Here is an 18,107-nt window from a genome sequence, read left to right as displayed (position 1 = left end):
ACACCAAATATATGTTAATTGACTGTATGTTATCAGTGAGGCTCTGTTCAACAGTAGGCTATTATTTAAGTTTTGGGGGGATAAAAAGTTATATGTGGATTTTTGACTGCATAGGGGGTTGGTGCTCCTAACCGTCGCATTGTTCAAGGGTCAACTGCGTTTTATTTTGTCCAGAATACCCAAAAACTATTTTGGACAAAATTAAAAAGAAATTTATTTAGTATTTATTTAATCATTTCAACATGTAATTAAGATAAAATTAATGAGATATTTTACATCCTTTTTCTCATACAAAGTCTTCAAAATCTGGTGTGGACTTTATACTTAAGCACATCACAATTGGCGCATTTCAGGCACTAATAGTCGTCTGTGGTTAGTGCCCCCCATACTGGACAGTTCCCATCTAGAGACTTTTATAGAACTTAGTTTAGGAAAAACACTGGCCTAGAGGCTCATTTCCCCTTGTTAGCCTGTACGGACAGCCACAAGGTGGAAATCTTTAAGATTTAAGAACAGTTAAAGAGGTATGAATAAGGGGCTTCCCTGGTGGCGCAGTGGTTGAGAGCCCGCCTGCTGATGCAGGGGACACGGGTTCGTGCCCCGGTCCGGGAAGATCCCACATACCGAGAAAAAAAAAAAAAAAAAAAAAAAAAAGAGGTATGAATAATATTTACCCTAATTATTTACATAAGGTTTCCAAGAGGTTTTGTTTGTGGGATTTTTTTTATGGAAGGGGGGGATGAAGGGAAGGGAGTTGCCATAACCCTTGTTTTCACCAGATTACAACCCCCTACACACACACACACACACACACACACACACACACACACACAGATATAATTTGGAAAAGGAAAAAAGTTGAATATTAAGTATCAGTTCCAAAGATAACCCTAGTCTAGCCATTGGACTGAAATAATCCTAATCTTCTAAGAAGCAAAGTTAATTTCACATGCTTCTTACATATTTAAAGACTTTAATATATATTTCTAAAAATAAGTTTCTTCTATAGCACAGGGAACTCTATTCAATATTCTGTGATAAAGAATATGAAAAAGAACATATATGTGTATAACTGAATCACTTTGCTGTACAGCAGAAATTAACAATATTGTAAATCAACTATACTTGAATAAAATAAATTTTTTAAATAAGTTATTTCTTCATGTTTGTGTAAAATGATCTTAAATACATGAGAAAAAGATCCAATAGTAAATTATTTGAGGAAAAAGCAAACAAACAATCTGCTAAAAAGAAACTAAAACTGATGCTGAGAGCTCCTGAACCAGGTACTCCCACATAGGCCTCACAGCTGACAAACAGACCCACTTTTACAAACAGGGAACTTGCTGTAGGCTTTCAATCACCTGGCAGCTTGTTAAAAATCCAAATTCTCAGGCCCACCCCAGACCTACTGGACCAGGAACTCAGGGGGTGTTAAACAAGCCATCCAGGTAATCCTGATGCACACTCATGTTTGAGAACCACGACATCAACACAGAACTAGTATTTAAACCCAATCTGTCTAACTCCAAAAGCTATATATTTTTTAGAAGTTTTTTGGGGCCTTTCTTGGAGAGGGGGCTGAGAATTTTTGTGTGTATGTGTGGTAAAACACACATAACATAAAATTCATCATCTTAACCATTTTTAACTGTACAGTTCAGTGGTATTCAGTACCTTCAAACTGTTGTGCAACCATCACCACCATGCATCCACAGAAGTCTTTTCATCTTGCAAAACTGAAACTCGGTACCCGTTATATGCTTACTCCCCCTTTCCCCTCCCCCCAGCGCTTGGCAACCACCATTCTACTTTCTGTCCCTGACTATGAGTCTGACTACTGTAGGTAACTCATATAAGTGGAACCCAGTTTCACCCAACAGCCTCAACGGCAGAAAGTTTGGAAAGTACAGAAATGCATAAAGAAGAAAATGGAGATCACTTATGATTCCACTGCCTACAGCAGTAACTGCTGTGGACTGAATTGTGTCCCCCACAAAACTCATGTTGAAACCCTAAGCTCTAATGTGACTGGATTTAGAGACAGGGTCTCTAGGAAATAATTAAGGTTAGATGAGTTCACAAGGGTAGAGCCTTAATCCAGTAGGGCTGGCGATCTTATAAGAAGAGGAAGAGGGCTTCCCTGGTGGCACAGTGGTTGAGAGTCCGCCTGCTGGTGCCGGGGACGTGGGTTCGTGCCCCGGTGCGGGAGGATCCCACATGCCGCGGAGCGGCTGGGCCCGTGGGCCACGGCCGCTGAGCCTGCGCGTCCGGAGCCTGTGCTCCGCAACGGGAGAGGCCACGACAGTGAGAGGCCCGCGTACCGCAAAAAAAAAAAGAAGAGGAAAAGAGTCCAGAGCTCCTGTGAGGACAGCAAGAAGGTGGCAATCTGCAAACCAGGAACAGGGCCTTCCCCAGCCAGCGAACTACCTGGCACCCTAATCTTGGACTGCCCAGCCTCCAGAACTGTGAGAAAATAAGTTTCTGCTGTTTAAGCCACACAGTCTATGGTACAGTTGACCCTTGAACAGCTCAAGGGTTGGAGTTCTGACCATCTGTGCAGTTGAAAATCCACATATAACTTTATAGTCAGTTCTCTACAAAGGCAGTTACTCTGCATCTACAGACTCAATCAACTGTGGATCATGAGTACTGTAGTAGGTATTCCGTGAAAAAAAAAATCCGTGCATAAGTGGACCCATGCAGTTGAAACCCATGTTGTTCAAGGGTCATCTGTATTCTGTTATGGCAGCCTGAGCTAATACTTTGGAACATACTTTTTCAATCTTTTTCTTTAGTATATTTTTATTTTTTAAAGTATGTTTTATATTTAAACGAAATCAAAGCCCATATGCCTTTTTTCACTTTCCCAGCATTTTCTAAACCTCCATTCTGCAGACCAGTGATCAGCAGGACACTGATTTTTGGAAAGTGGGTTTTAGAGTGACATCAGGCTTCTACTGCTAAATTTCTCAGTCTTTTCTATACTAAACTGAGAATGTCAAGATGGGAATTTGTTATATTTGATCTCTAACTGTTTGAGGGGAGAGCTCTGTATTACATCCTCTGCTGTTCTGATAAAAGTATACCACTGGACAACTAACAGGAATTTCAAGGGGCATTGCCTAGTCTTGGAAAGCAATACTGACTGACAGAAATAATTCACTTAACACAAAAAGTCAGTTTCATTTTCTAAAGGAGCCATTCACTCATTCATTCACTATTAGCAAACTAGTCTAATTAAACACTGCTTTAACATTTTTTATAACAATAATTTTAAAAAGTAGTGATGGTTAAGCTCCAAACTAGTGAGGCACTGTTAACTCTTTGTATGCATGGTCTCACTTAATCCTGGCAAACTTCCTCTGCAAGGTAAATCCTCAAGCCAGAGAAACTAAGGCACATGCCCCCAGAGAGGTTACATAATTTACTGGAGACAGCACAGAAAGGAAAAGAGCCAGGATTGGAACACAGATCTGTCTGGTTCCAAGGCTATTATTAACTACAATCGTTCTTTCTCTCTTAGTCAAATAACTGCCTTGCTTGAAAAACTTTATGATTTTTTTGTACGTAAAGAAAAATTCAAATACTTTGGCCTTGCATTGAGTGCATTTCACAAACTGTTATGCTAATGTCCCATCCCAGCCTTCCTTCTTTTCTCTCTCCTCTTTGAGAAACTTCTCAGTTCATCCAACGGAAGATTCCCCACTGTCTTGCCCCTCCTATATACTTCTCACTTAATTTCTTTCTTTCCCACCTAAATTCCTCTGCTTTGCCGTCTTCTCCCGGTCAACAAATTCCTTAGGTTCCAGTTCAAATTTAATTTTTTATATGTGACCCTTCATTGCTCATTCTCTCACGCCCCACATCCCATCCATCAAGAAATCCCATCGGCTATACCTTCAAAACAGATCCAGAATCCAACCACACACCACCTCCACTGCTACCTCCCTAGTCCGAGCCGTCATCACCTCTCATCTGGCCTCTCTGCTCTCCCTCTTTTACCCCCTGCATCTATTCTCACCCCAACCTCCTGAGCAATACCTTTAAAACATAAACCAAAACCCTCCAATGAATCCCCATTTTTCTCATGGTAAAAACCAAACTCCTTTTCTATGTTCAATTGTGAATACCCATTGAGTAAACAACGGCCCCCACCCCCACCCCCAAACCTCGCTGACTTCTTTCTGATTCTGGCCCTTGCCGACTTCCCAGGCCTAGAACTCACCAGGCATGCTCATGCCTCAGGCCCTTTGCACTGGCTGCTCTCTGCCTGGAATGCCATTCTTTAAGATAAGGCTCACTCCTTACTTCTTTCAACTCTCTGCCCCGAGGACCATGACCTACCAGTGACCACCTTCCCATCCCCCCAGCATTCCACATCTTCCTTGTCTTGCTTTATTTTTCTCCCTATAACTTACAAGTTTACCTAGGTATGCTGTCTGTTGTCTCATGAGAGTCGTGCTCATTGAGGCATCTTGGAACCTAGAATGGCACCTGGCACATATTAGGTACTCAATAATATTTGCTGAATGAGTGAATGGATGGACGCGCTCACACACTTCGGTCAAAGGCTCTCTCTCCTTTGCTCTCTCATTTGGCACTTATCATATGCTGCTGTGTACTTTTCTGCATGTACTTATTATCCACCCACCTAGATCACATGTTCCTGTACCCTCCAAGAGCCCTGTACAAAATTAGCATTTAATAAATATTTGATGATCAATTATCAGTGCAGTGGCTTTTTCTTTCCAAATAGTTACAGTAATAACTTTTCAAAACATGACATTCCATTTAGAAAAGAAACATTCTGGAAAGGAAGAAAAACACCAGAATATTTTAATTTATTTATTTATTTTTGGCTGTACCACGCGGCTTATGGGATTTTAGTTCCCCAAATAGGAATTGAACCCAGGCCCTCGGCAGTGAGAGCACCGAGTCCTAACCTCTGGACTGCCAGAAAATTTCCAGAATATTTTTAACTTTAAATTAATCTTAGGGCTTCCCTGGTGGTGCAGTGGTTAAGAGTCTGCTTGCCGATGCAGGGGACACGGGTTCGTGCCCCAGTCCGGGAAGATCCCACATGCCGCGGAGTGGCTGGGCCCGTGAGCCATGGCCGCTGAGCCTGCGCGTCCGGAGCCTGTGCTCCGCAACGGGAGAGGCCACAACAGTGAGAGGCCAGCGTACCGCAAAAAAAAAAAAAAATTAATCTTAAAAGGGTGGAAAATATTTTAAAGGTATATACATACAACGCATATACATATACCAAATCCATGTCATGCTCTGAAAATAAATTATTTGCTTTGTGACTTTCATGTATATTATATCCTGAAGACATACTTGAGAGTGAAGCTCAAGGTAACATTTGGATAGTAAGGTAATTTGGAACATAGAACATATTTTAAGTAATGAGTTGAGAATTTATGTAATGTGTGACAAAAATAAAAGGTTAATGTCAAATAGGTTTTATGTCACATTTTTTGACGCAATATCAGTTTTAGTTGGGGAGCATCTAATTGTAACGAAAATGTGTTCTATAAACAAGTTAAGTTTACATGTATGTATAGAACTAAAGTATTCGTTTACATGAAGACTTTGACACATCTCTCTATATTGTTCATTTTGTGCTGCATATCCAATGTGCACATTTCTGAAAAGCAGTTTAGACAACTTTTTAACATTAGATGCAGATCTTTTCAGTCATCTTGACTGTAGCACATGCACTTCTCTTTGTGAGTATTGGTGGGGAAGACATGTAAACAGACCCCTGCAAGACTTACGGTGATTTCTTAATTGATTACTTATCTCATTTAACCTCAGAACCTTAACATGACAGTGCAAATGAAAAAAGAATGTACAGTAATAATATGGTACTCATAAAATATATTAAAAAGATAAGGAAATCTTCTCTGGTATGCACAGGTTTTCACATGGCACAATGTCCATTTTACATTTCTAGGTAAGTTAAGGCCCTCTCCACTCCTCTTTTTCAAACACAGTTCCCCAAATTTCATTTTTCTTTGATTATTCTCTTTGGACATTTACTTTCAGATTGTTTTACCTACGTAATATATGCTGTAACAGAAAATAATTCTAAGTATACATGTGACATAAAAATCAGACTAATGAAGAGAAACAAGTAAAATAGTTTTTTAAACTTTGGGAAAAAAAAAAATCCCAACAAAGCTAGAGGAGCAAAGAATTAGGGCAGTAGCTGGAGGGAGAAGTGAGCTCAAAAAAAAAAGAAATCAGTTATTGTTTACCTTGTAAATTAGACCAGTAAAGTGAAAAAAAAAAACCTAAAATAAATAAATAAGCAAGCAAGCGATCTTGAGGTTTATGGATAGAGGTAGCTCCAAACATCTCTAGGTGTAAATCTGCATCTTTTAAGTATGATCACACCTAGAGAAAAGGGGCTGGACTCTCATGATCTTTCCAATCCTGATTCTCACAGATCTGGAGAATCAGAATACAAATAGGTCAGTTTATTCTTACTTCCTATTCCTAAATATATTTCTTTGCACTTCTAGGAAGTATCAGAGTTAAAAAATCTAAATGTAGCAGCATTCATTTTAAATCCTAGGAGAAATACTTCCAAGTTAAAACCACACAATCGAAAACTTTTACTCTCAGTAATCAGGAGAAAAAAATCTGATTTTTTTTTTGTGTGTGGATAACAGTCTCTACACATGGAATGAGTTATTTCTAAATCTGAAGACATTTCTCCACATTAAAAAAAAATCTATTATTCTACTTCCCAGGTTAGGTCCAGTTTAAAAAACTAAACTTTGCTCTAGAAAACTTTCTTTGACAGTAATTTAAATTTTGTATGTAATACCTTTGTTTGCCAAACACAGATATAAAGATTTTAAATTTAATCTCTCAATATGGCATCCAGGTTTCTCCAGCTCTACTACTTATTGAGAAATGACTACTTGAAAATAATTATAAACTATCCTAAGTTATTTTATATTCATAAAACTTTCATGTATATTACACTAAAGCTAAACATTCAACAACTATGGCATTTTTTTTTTTTAATTCAGGGGAAATGCTTAGGGTTTTAAAAATTATTGCTAAAAATCAACTGATGGGGCTTCCCTGGTGGCACAGTGGTTGAGAGTCCGCCTGCCGATGCAGGCGACACGGTTTCGTGCCCCGGTCTGGGAAGATCCCACATGACACGGAGCAGCTGGGCCTGTGAGCCATGGCTGCTGAGCCTGCGCGTCCAGAGCCTGTGCTCCGCAACGGGAGAGGCCACAACAGTGAGGGGCCCGCGTACCTCAAAAAAAAAAAAATCAACTGATGGTGGTGGCCCTAACACTGTAAAATATTATTTGAAGGAGAGCTGAATACCAACTCTACAATAAAAACCAAGAATCGGATAAACTGATTATCTTTTTTAAAAAATTACAATAAAAATCTGAAATCACTGCAAGCAACTGTTAAAGATGGGTGATTTTAATACATAAAACAGCAGTCTTAACATTCCTTAGTTATGTTCAAAATATTTAGTCTATATAACAAATTTTGAAAGTCTCTCCCATATGACATTTACCACAAGATTCTGAAATTCTTCATCTCCCCCAATTAGGCTTAACACTAGTAAGTAGCGAGAGGGCTGGTTCTCACTGGGAAAGAAGGAAAATTCAGGTTAGCTCTGGCAGCCTTGCATGAACTCATGTACCACCTCAGACTGTTCAGGGACCAACTTAACGATCAAGAGCTGTAGGTCAGCCCCAGTGAACTAAAAAATCCACAGTAAGAATGTTTCATCATCTTTTATTACTGTTGTCCATCAGGGCTCAGCTTTCTCATAGGGTCAAAAAGAAAAGGAAAAAATCCTTCTGACACGTTATTTTACTGGCCTTATATTCAACCTACAGTATGGCCTCTTTAAAAGAATGTCTCCTTAAAGCAAATCATACTTCGTATGTTTTAAATCCAAATCTGTACTTTGATTACACTGACAACATTCCAAGCAAGGGAACAACTTGAGCCGTACCATATCATGTTTAATTAAGGTTCTGTTCTTTTCTCCAATTAGGATTTTTGCTAAGTGAAAGATATGATTCATAATCCCTGATTGCTCCCAAGTATAGAGCTTGGGAGCAATACTATGCATGTCTGACTCACCATACTGTGCAAATAAAAAACTGAATTATCTGCAGAAGGAGCAGAATAACTGCTCTGACCTAAAATTTGACTATCGACATAAGATTCTGGGTTAAGATTCTGGGTTTTTTGATCACCACTTTTATTTATCAATAAAACACTACTTTTCTCTATTCCTCCTATTGAAACAAAGGTCATCCAATTTTAATTTTAAAACCTCAAAATGTTTAACTAGTAGGCAGTCATTTGTAGATAAAATCTTATACATGGGCTTAATACTAAGGGCAAAATGTATCGTGCATGGACATGCAGTATATATTCAAATCCCAGCTCTACTGCTTAGTAATGTAACCTTGGGCAAGTTATTTATCATTTCTAAACCTCAGTTTCATTATCTATAAAATGGAGACAAACCTACCTACAGGGTGTTGTCAGAATTTAATAATACTAAACACCCATCAGGGCCCGAAATAATGTTAAGGTTTCACAATATTCTTTTTCCTTACCCCCTTTTTCTTTCTTGTGAAAATGTTACAGTCACAGGTTGGGACACCTGTGACACATGTTTAATTTCTGATGCTACAAGGAAGCACCCTGGATTTCAGATGAACTGAAATAAGCCTTTCCTAGAAAGGCAATACCGTTCATATCTCATTCCCTCACATTTAGGATTTTTATTTCAGGTAATATGAATGTTCAATGTGTTTGCAAGATAAGCCAAAGAACCCACAAAAACAGAAAATGTTCAATTTTCCAACTTTATTAAAAAGAAATTTATAATTAAATAACAACTATATAAAGTTGATTAGGATTACAGGGAAGGGGAACCTGGGTTTCAGATCTGGTACAGTGAGGTCTCAGGATCTTTTCCTGAGCGGAAGCACATATGAGGTAACGGGGAAAAAAGATCAAGCTGCCTCTCCCCAAGACCTCTTTCTTCCACGTTCCCAAACTGGGTATGTCGCCAGCCCTGAGCACTTGTGAACTGCACTACACGTGGGCAAGCCACCCCAGCAGAGCCGCCTCGTGGGCCCATCTCCATTCAGCGAGGTACCACTCACAAGGTTTCCCTTTTAGGGCTTTCAAGTCCACACCTCCTTCCTTCTCTGTCAGCTCTCCCACTTCACATTCATTTAACACCCACCCCCCCCCACCCCCCTGCTTTCTGCCAGCCCCCTCACCCACTGTATTTTCCACTTCTACCCTAGAACATTATTGATCACGAGAGAACCATGCCATGCAGATGTAACTGGTATGTTGCTTAATGCATGTTGCCTCACTGCAGCTAAGTACCCTTCCTTTCATCCACCTTCCCCACATCTGACACATTCCACAAATTTACTCCCCTCAAACTCAAAACCTTTTGCCTCTGCCCCTGACAAATGACCTTGCTATCTTCCCAGGAAAGACCACAGACCTCTATTTTGTTTTGTTTTGTTTTTTTGCAGTACGCGGGCCTCTCACCGCTGTGGCCTCTCCTGTCGCGGAGCACAGACTCTGGACGCGCAGGCTCAGCGGCCATGGCCCACTGGCCCAGCCGCTCCGCGGCACATGGGATCCTCCCGGACCGGGACACGAACCCGAGTCCCCTGCATCAACAGGCGGACTCTCAACCACTGCGCCACCAGGGAAGCCCCAGACCTCTATTTTGAATCCTATCATCTACCCTGCTCTCCTCTTCTCTAATTTTACTTTACTGTTACTTATTCTGTAGGCCATTTGGGGAACAGAGGAACCTTATGAAAAGAATGACAGCAGTCTGAGGAAAGAATAGAGAAAGGGAGGTTAGGGAGAGTGCTACAAAGTTCCACTTGGTATTATCTGAATTTTTTAAAAAAATGACTTTCCCTGTTTCTCTCCCTTTAATCTGATTTTTCTCTTACCCACAGAGATCACAATGTACTATAAGGCCTTGCTGATTTCTACCTATCTCAAAAATGTTTTTTTCTTTGGTTCCCACCATTCTACTCTAACCTGGGTTGTCTAAGTATTTAGCCAGAAAATGTTTACTAAGTGCCCAGCTTGTTTTAAATGCTATGCTAAAGGCTTAGAATAAGTGCGGGAACAGGGAAACATAAGATTTCATGGTCCTACGCCAGAACCTCTGTGTCTACAGGTGACTGTTATGCCTACTCAAGTCTGGGACCATGATAAGAGGGCATACTGTCTCTTTAGCCTCAATAATTTGAGATATGCTTTCTAAACCTTTCTTCCATAGAAAACATCGTACTCTGCAAATAGTCCAAGGCACTGTGCAATTAACATCTGTACCTGCCACAAACCTTTAAATGTTAATTCTTTTTCTTTCTTTCTTTTTTCTGGCCGTGCCATGTGGCTTGTGGGATGTTAGTTCCCGACCAGGGATTGAACCCGGGCCCTCCTCAGCGAGAGCACAGAGTCCTAACCACTGCTCTGCCAGGCAACTCCCGAATGCATTTTTTAAAATTGTGGTAAAACATACATAAGATTCACCATTTAAGTGTACAGTTCATTAGCTTTAAGTACATTCACATTGTTGTACAACTGTTATCACTATCCAGCTCCAGAACTTTTTCATCATCCCCGGCTGAAGTTTTCTACCCATTAAGTCACTTTTTATTAACCAAAACTGATTTTCATGGTTAAATTCTTCACCCCCCACCCTCATTATCCTCTCCTGCTTTCCGACCCAAATAACATCTCAAGTTCATCACTAATCACACCCTTGAGACCACCCTCAATTCCCTAGCTCCTCTCTTCCTATCACACCTGGGGGGCCAAACTCCAATCTTGGTTGAACTGATCACCTGGCTGCTTTTGCTTCCCTTGTTATAGCTGAACGTTGGTGGCAGAAAACCACACAACTAACTGGGTCGATTGGTTTCACCTTAAATTCAGACCTACCCCCCCCCCACCTCCAGCCACTCAATAATGCCCAGCCACCCTATCTGGTGTCTCAGCGAGTTCACTTCCTGCTGTCCAAGGTGAGGTGTCCTCCTCATCTCAAACCATCCACACCCTTTCCTCCTTTACTTTAGGTTGCTGGCCCTGCCTCAGACTTCACTGAGAAAACAGAAGCCACCTGAACAGAAAGCCCTATATTCTACCTCCAATTCCTAAACCTCCTTGCACTTGTGCCAATTTTTTGCCTTCTCTCCTGCTACACTGCAAGATGACTGCAAGTCATCTTGCTCCCACCAAAGGCAAACCCTCTTCTTGTGTTTTGAATTCCTTTTCTCCTTCTGAAGAATTTTGCTCCTTTGGCAGGAATTCCCTGGTGGTCCAGTGGTTAGGACTCGGCATTTTCACTGCTGGGGCCTGGGTTCAACCCCTGGTTGGGGAACTAAGATCCCACAAGCCGCGCAGCGAGGCCAACAAATAAAGAAAGAAAGAAAGAAAGAATTTTGCTCCTTTGGTAGTCTTATTTCTCTTCTGCATTAGTCTCTCCCTATTAGATATTCTCGCTAGCCTACTTGAAAATGCTCTGCTATTTCCCATCATTTCTTAAAATGCGCTTCCTTGATCACACCTCTCCAACCACTGCTGCGCAGTTTGTCCTCGCTTTACGGGAAAACTTCCCCAACAAGCAGTTTACATTCACTTCACTCCCATTCTCTCAGTGCATTCCAGCCTGGCTTCCATCCTCATGTGCCACTGAAACTACTTGTCAAGAGAGCCAAATCCAAGTGGAATTTCTCTATCCTCACTGTTTAACTTCTCAACAGTATTTGGCAGAGCAGACCAGTCCTTCTTTTCTTGAAAGGGATAATTCGCTCTCCCGCTTTAACGCTTAACCTTCTCGGTCTACTTTACCCAACCTTTACACACTGGAACTTTTAGGGCTTGATCTTAAGTCTTCCATGATCACAAATGATCTCAACCAGTTCCATGACAATACTATCTCTATGATAGTGACTCCCAAAATTTATGTCCACTCCACTCAGCTCAACTTGAATATTCACTGCCTACTCGACTTTCCACTCGGATGTCTCACAAGTTTTTCAGAAACCTAAAAGGTTCCACACAGAACCCACCCCTCACACCTCTCCCTCTCCTAGTCTTCTCTACAAGCAATTGGCACCACCAGCCACCAAAGCTTAGGCCAGGAATCTGAAGGCATCCTTGATTCCTCCTTCTCTCTCTCCACAGCCAACCCATGAAGAAAATACTGATTCAACCTCCAAAACATATCTGAAGCCCACCATCTACTCTGCTCCATCTCCACTGCTACTATCCTTGTCTAAGATACTATCAGCCTTGAGCTGACCATTGCAATCGTCCCCTAACTGCCCTCTCTGCTTCCTCTCTTGCTCCACAGAGCAGCCAGTGATATTTAAAAACAAAATCATATCATTGTCCTAATTAAAGTCCTACAATAGCTTCTCATTTTCATTAAAATCTCAAAACTCCCACAAGCCCTAATATAAGAGGCCCTGCACTCTCTCTCTAGGTCACTGCATTCTCCTCCTGCTTTTCTCTTTTCTAACACCCGCACCCTCTGGGCCTAAAGGTCTTTGCACTTGTTCCTAGGCCAAGAATGTCTCCCCAGCTTTTCACATGGCTAGCACAAGCTCGTGTGTCAAGTCTCAGCTCAAATGTCACCTTTTCAAAAGGGACACTCCTTGACTCTTACTAGCCAAAACAGTCATTCCCTACAACACACTCTTAGACCCAACAGCTTATTAACTTCTTATAAATTTTCTTAACCTGTAATTATCTTGTTTGTGTTTACTTATTTCCTGTTTTTCCCACTATACTATAAAGTCCATGAGGGCAGAGATCTTGTCTGTCTTGAATTTCACTAAAGGCTACTTTAAAATAAAGAAGATACTCTTTCCCTCTGAGCAGGTTTATTTTAGGTTTCCCCTCCTTTCAAGCTTTATTGGATTTTAGTCAAAGAAAATAATTACTGGCATTTACCATGAAAAACAAGGGGAGAAAAACCACATGACACAAATACTAGGACTCCACCCACTCACTAGTCTAGACTGGACACAGACTGCACACAGGTATCCAACAGTTGCCCCTTATAAAACTTTTCAAAATGTAGACGGACAGAGGAACGTGGATATACACAAAGATAATATAATTTTGACATCTGTATCAAAAATCAAAGTTTTCAACCATTCCCCCTAGAAATCACTAAACACTTTAGAATAAAGAAAGAAAATCTTAGAATTTTAGAATAAGGAAAGAAAAGCACAAAATAACTAAAATACGTAGTCCTTGCTCCAGAGAAGTTAATGATTTCCTCACTGACTCGGTTCTCATTTTGGTCTCGTTGGCTATTCATTACCTGCTCTGGATGTTTCTTCCTGACCTTCTGTTTCTTTAATGCATACTCTGTTCTTATCAAGTCTCATGTTTAGAATAACTTTCCCATCCTACTTCCCAAAACCCCAAAAAAATACCTTCCCAATTCAAAATCAGAAAGAACCCTTCCTTTCAAGGATTTATCTCTAGGTTTTTATTTCAGGATATTTCCTACCCTATTCCTAAATTCTGTATCAACCCTATATTCAATTCTATCAATATTTTTGTTGCATAGCTGTCTTGACTAAACTAGATGGCCCGGGTAGACCTAGAAGCCAGTATGTTATGTAACTTGTAGTAGAATGAAATTATATACTTTAAAATATATACTAAGATTTTAAAGGCTTGCAATACTTAAGTTTTCTTTCTGTAAGCAAATCATTTCAACGATTTGATAAATGGCAGAGGAGAAAAATAAAAATAATGTGAGCAATAAAACTGTGCTGAGGGCTTCCCTGGTGGCGCAGTCTGCCTGCCGATGCAGGGGACACGGGTTCGTGCCCCGGTCCAGGAAGATCCCACATGCCGCGGAGCGGCTGGGCCCGTGAGCCATGGCCGCTGAGCCTGCGCGTCCGGAGCCTGTGCTCCGCAACGGGAGAGGCCACAACAGCGAGAGGCCCGCGTACCACAAAAACAAAAAAACAGAAAAAAACTGTGCTGAAACTCAAAATGATATAGACCTCGTCTCATGTTCCAATTCAAGAGAGCCAGCAGCACAGTCCATAGTGTAGTACAGCGATGTTTTGAATGTGTATCTGTGTCACAATGGAATCACCTGGAGAGCTTTGGAATAACACAGAATCCTACATATTCAGGGGATCCTGGATGAGCCAGAATTTCAAAACTGGAGGGAGTTAGGGGCATTGAGAAGTTGAAAGCAGGAATCTTAAAACTGAGACTGCCTAACACATTAGACCTTTTGAAAAAATCTCAACTGTCCCTGACAAATGGATGTTACAAATTTGTATTTTAAAACATCTCCCCAGTTGATTCTGATGCTCAGAACATGGCTTTTGGGATCCACTGTCAATTCTACCACTTAAAACTTCGAGACCTTGAACAATCCGAATATCTTGGCAAACATTTTTAGTTCCTCCCCTGGTAAATATATACAATTCCTGGCATACAACAGTGTTCAACACATGGTAGGTCTTATAGGGCCTAAAACAGCCACTATAGTATTTGTAAACACAAGCACACACCTAATGGTGCCACTATGTTACTTTTATCCACCAGAAATTAACTATTTACTTTCCACCTCGGTGGACTCCTAGAGAGATCAGAGCTTTACCGACGTTTTTCCTCCTCCCTATAATCTTTTCAGTAACAATTGAAAACAAAGTTAAAACACACACACACTTTGATAAACAGCTACTACAGGACAGATAAATACTTATATGAATGCTTCTAAGGAAACACTTTAATGAGTGGGGGAACTGATAAGTCTTGTATGATCAGAAAGAGATGAAGCAAAACACAGTGTTTTGTTTGTTTTGTTTTTGTTTTTAGAAAGGAAAAGGAAAAAAGTCTCCGGGGTGTTTCAAGGCGAGTTTAATTTTTCAGATCAGAGTTCTAAGAAACTATCGTAATTTACTACCATTTGGAATAGGGGATATGAAAGCCAAAAAGAAGTTTCAAGTCACTGGAACCCATCAGCTTCCCACAATTTTACAACTAGAGGAAAGTCTCTCCAGGGTTGTGATAAGACAACCAACTAAAAAAACTAACATAGGGTACCTATACAGAACCACGCTACTAGAAGGCAGGCAGACACTGTCCTCGACTCTTTTTTCTGCAATTTTGTAACCTGGTTCGACTTTACTCTCAAAATGAAGTGGAAGAGGATGAACGAAAAGCCTCCATGCCCTGCCCGAAGCCGGGCCAGGGAAAGCAAAGCCGTCCAGGTTCAAGCCGTAGGAAGACGACGGGAAGCCCTCACCTCCAATTTTGACTGGGGCGGGGGCGGAGGGGGCTGCGGGTTCAGGGAGTGAACCCCTCGGCTGCAAGGCCCGACCCTCAGCCCACTTCCTTCCTCAACGCAAGTGGTAAAAGGAACAGGATGCCGCCGGCCCCAGCCCCTTCCCGCTCCGAGCCGGCTGCCTCGCCTTTCGGGTCTGGGGGCACTGCGAAGGACCAGGCTACTCGGCCCCGGGCCCAAGTACAGATTTCGGTCCCCGGAGCGTAGCCCCCACGCCCCGGACCGCCCAGCGCTGGGGTCGGCAAAGCGTCCCCGAAGGGCGCCGCCCGCGCCGCCAGGTAAGATGGCGCCCGCGGAGCAACTGCGCCACCAGCCCTGGCGACGGGCCAGGCCCAGCGCCATCTTAGCGCCTTCCAGCTGCCACCCCCCAACCCCGACCCGCACAACCCCCGCAAAATCCTGCGTCCGGGACGATCCGGGGCGCGAGCCGCGTCGGGCCCGCGCACTATCGGCCAAAAGAGTGCCACCGAGCCTCTCGTGTCTTCGGACCGGCCGCGCAGGCCCCGCAGGAGGCGCCTGGCTGGGCCAAGGGTCCTCCGCGCGGCACAAGGGCTCGTCCGGGCCAGGCCGCGGGTCGTCTGCGGTGCTTTGGACCCAGGCAGCGAAGCGATGGGGAAGGGCCAGTCCTGCCGGCAGGCGCGCTCCGAGAACCGGGCCGGACCGGGCCGGGGAGGCTGACCAGCCCCGAGCTCTCCCAGCCGCGGCCGCCCGCACAAGCAGCGGGAAGGAGGAAGCCAGGATGAAAAATAAACCCCGTGCAGCCGCCGCCGCCTCCCTCCCACCTGCTCCCCTCCCCCTCTCGAGACGCGGGGTCCATTTTGCCGAGAAGAAAGAAAATGCGATTCACACCCAAGAGCTTCCGAGAGAGAGAAGAAACGAGGGGGGGAAAACCGAGGGGAGGAGATTGGAAAAGCTTATTTTTCTTCCTCGCTCGCCGTCACTCCTGGCCCTCCCTGCCCCTGCTCACGGCCCCGCCGCGCCGTCCTCCCTTCGCCGAGCCCCGCTCCCTCCTTCCCGGCTCCCGGCGGCTCCGGGGGGTGGGGGGGGGGGGGTGGGGGCGGAAAACACACTCTCACTCGCGCACACAACTAATTTTAAACCGGCTCAATCAATGAGTCATTAAACGGCTTCCCTCCCCTCTCCACCCCACCACCAACAGCCACGCCATCCCCCTTCCCAGGCTCTCCCTCTCCCCGCTCCAGAAATTTGCATCCGCGGAAAAGAAAAAAAAAAAAAAAAAGGCGCCGGGGCCCCCACCCCGCCTAGGCGCCCCCAGCCCGGCCCCGCCGCCCCCTGCCCGCCCGCGCCCCCGCCCGAGACATTGAACTTGGTCTTCCCGGGGCCCGGGCATCGCTGGGAAAGGCATAAACACTCGATTCCCCTTTTCTCCGTGTCCATTAAACATCCACCCACCACCACCATCACCCACCCACAAACCCACCCCCCCCAAAAAAAAAACACAGCCTTAGCCAATAGCTCTCTGGGCTGAAACCTAATATCCTGGTTTTGGCAACTCGGTGTTTAATTTGCTCCTCTTTCTTTTCTGTCTGGAGATATATCTCCAGCTCCCCCCCTCGCTTTTTCCCCTCCCCGAAGGAAAGAGGCAGAGGAAGGAGGTTGTGTGTGTTTTTTTTTTTTTCTCCTTGAAATTTTTATCACAAAATTATAATACACTCAAAGGGAAACTCACCGTCATGAAAAAGCAGTGCCTTGTCAACGGGGTTTCTGCGCCATCGCACCAGGGGCGGCGGCGGCGGCGGCGGCGGCGGGCGCGGGGCGCGGGGCGCGGGCGCGGGAGCTCCCGGCCGAGCGGCGCCGGCCACACGCGCTCCGCTCTCTCTCTTGCTCACCCCCGCGCCGGGCGGCGGGCGCCCGCTCCCCGCGCCCGCCCGGCCTTCATGCTCTGCGCCCGGGCAAACCGCTCGCCTGCTCGTCTACCTCCAAACTTCGGTTCTCGCCTAGCAAAAAATGTGAAGATTAGGATTTTTTCAATTAAATTTTTTTTTTTTTTAGAAAAATCAAGCTCCAAAGCTGATAATTCCTGTTTCCTTTGGGATTCTTTTTAACTTCAAGAAATGCAGTGGTTTATTCAAGAAACAGGGTTCTTGGCTTTTTTTTTTTTTTTTTTTTTTTTAGATCTACAAGATGCGTGCTATTCTCCGCAGGCGCCCTACGCACACACACACACGCACACATACACACACACACACCAGTTTTAGCTGGGGGGGGACGCTGATGGGGGGGGTTTAAAAACAAAAAACAATATTTGTTTAGAACTCTAACTGGAACATGTCCCAGTACATACTTTTTGCATATGCTTTAAAAAAAAACACAAAAACGAAAACATAACTTTTAACTTAGTTATTTGGCAAATAACTAATTCATTCCAACTTTTAATTCTAAGCTTTCCTTTGCAACACCCTCTTTCCATTCCAAAATGCAGTGAAACCTTATCTGTAAACCTGTATATTAACATTAAAACAAAAACAACAAAAAAACTTTAGCAGCCAAGATGGTGAGGAGCTAAGTAAGTCACTCTCAAAACATCCAGTTCCCACTGCTTCCTCTTTATTGCAGATAATTGTACCGCCACATTTGTAGAATTTTCATGACGTGATCCCCAGTCTTAAAAAGAGAGCTTCCCAAACATCCAGTGAAATAGAATAGGTGAAAAAGGAGAAAGAGAGAGCTACCCAACCTTTTAACATTCTGTAGTCCAAGT

The 18,107-nt window shown here is 43.3% G+C and overlaps 1 pseudogene; it reads left to right on the top strand.

Moving 5' to 3' along the window:
* LOC136129630 (mitochondrial inner membrane protease subunit 1 pseudogene) overlaps positions 1-17,366 on the top strand; it is a 33,147-nt pseudogene extending 15,781 nt beyond the window's left edge.
* The last annotated feature ends 741 nt before the right edge of the window (positions 17,367-18,107 follow it).

The sequence above is a fragment of the Phocoena phocoena genome, chromosome 10, assembly GCF_963924675.1.
Source record: "Phocoena phocoena chromosome 10, mPhoPho1.1, whole genome shotgun sequence".
In the NCBI taxonomy this organism is placed as follows: Eukaryota; Metazoa; Chordata; class Mammalia; order Artiodactyla; family Phocoenidae; genus Phocoena; species Phocoena phocoena.
The sequence above is the reverse complement of the archived record's forward strand: the minus strand, read 5'-3'. Positions and strand labels throughout refer to the sequence as shown.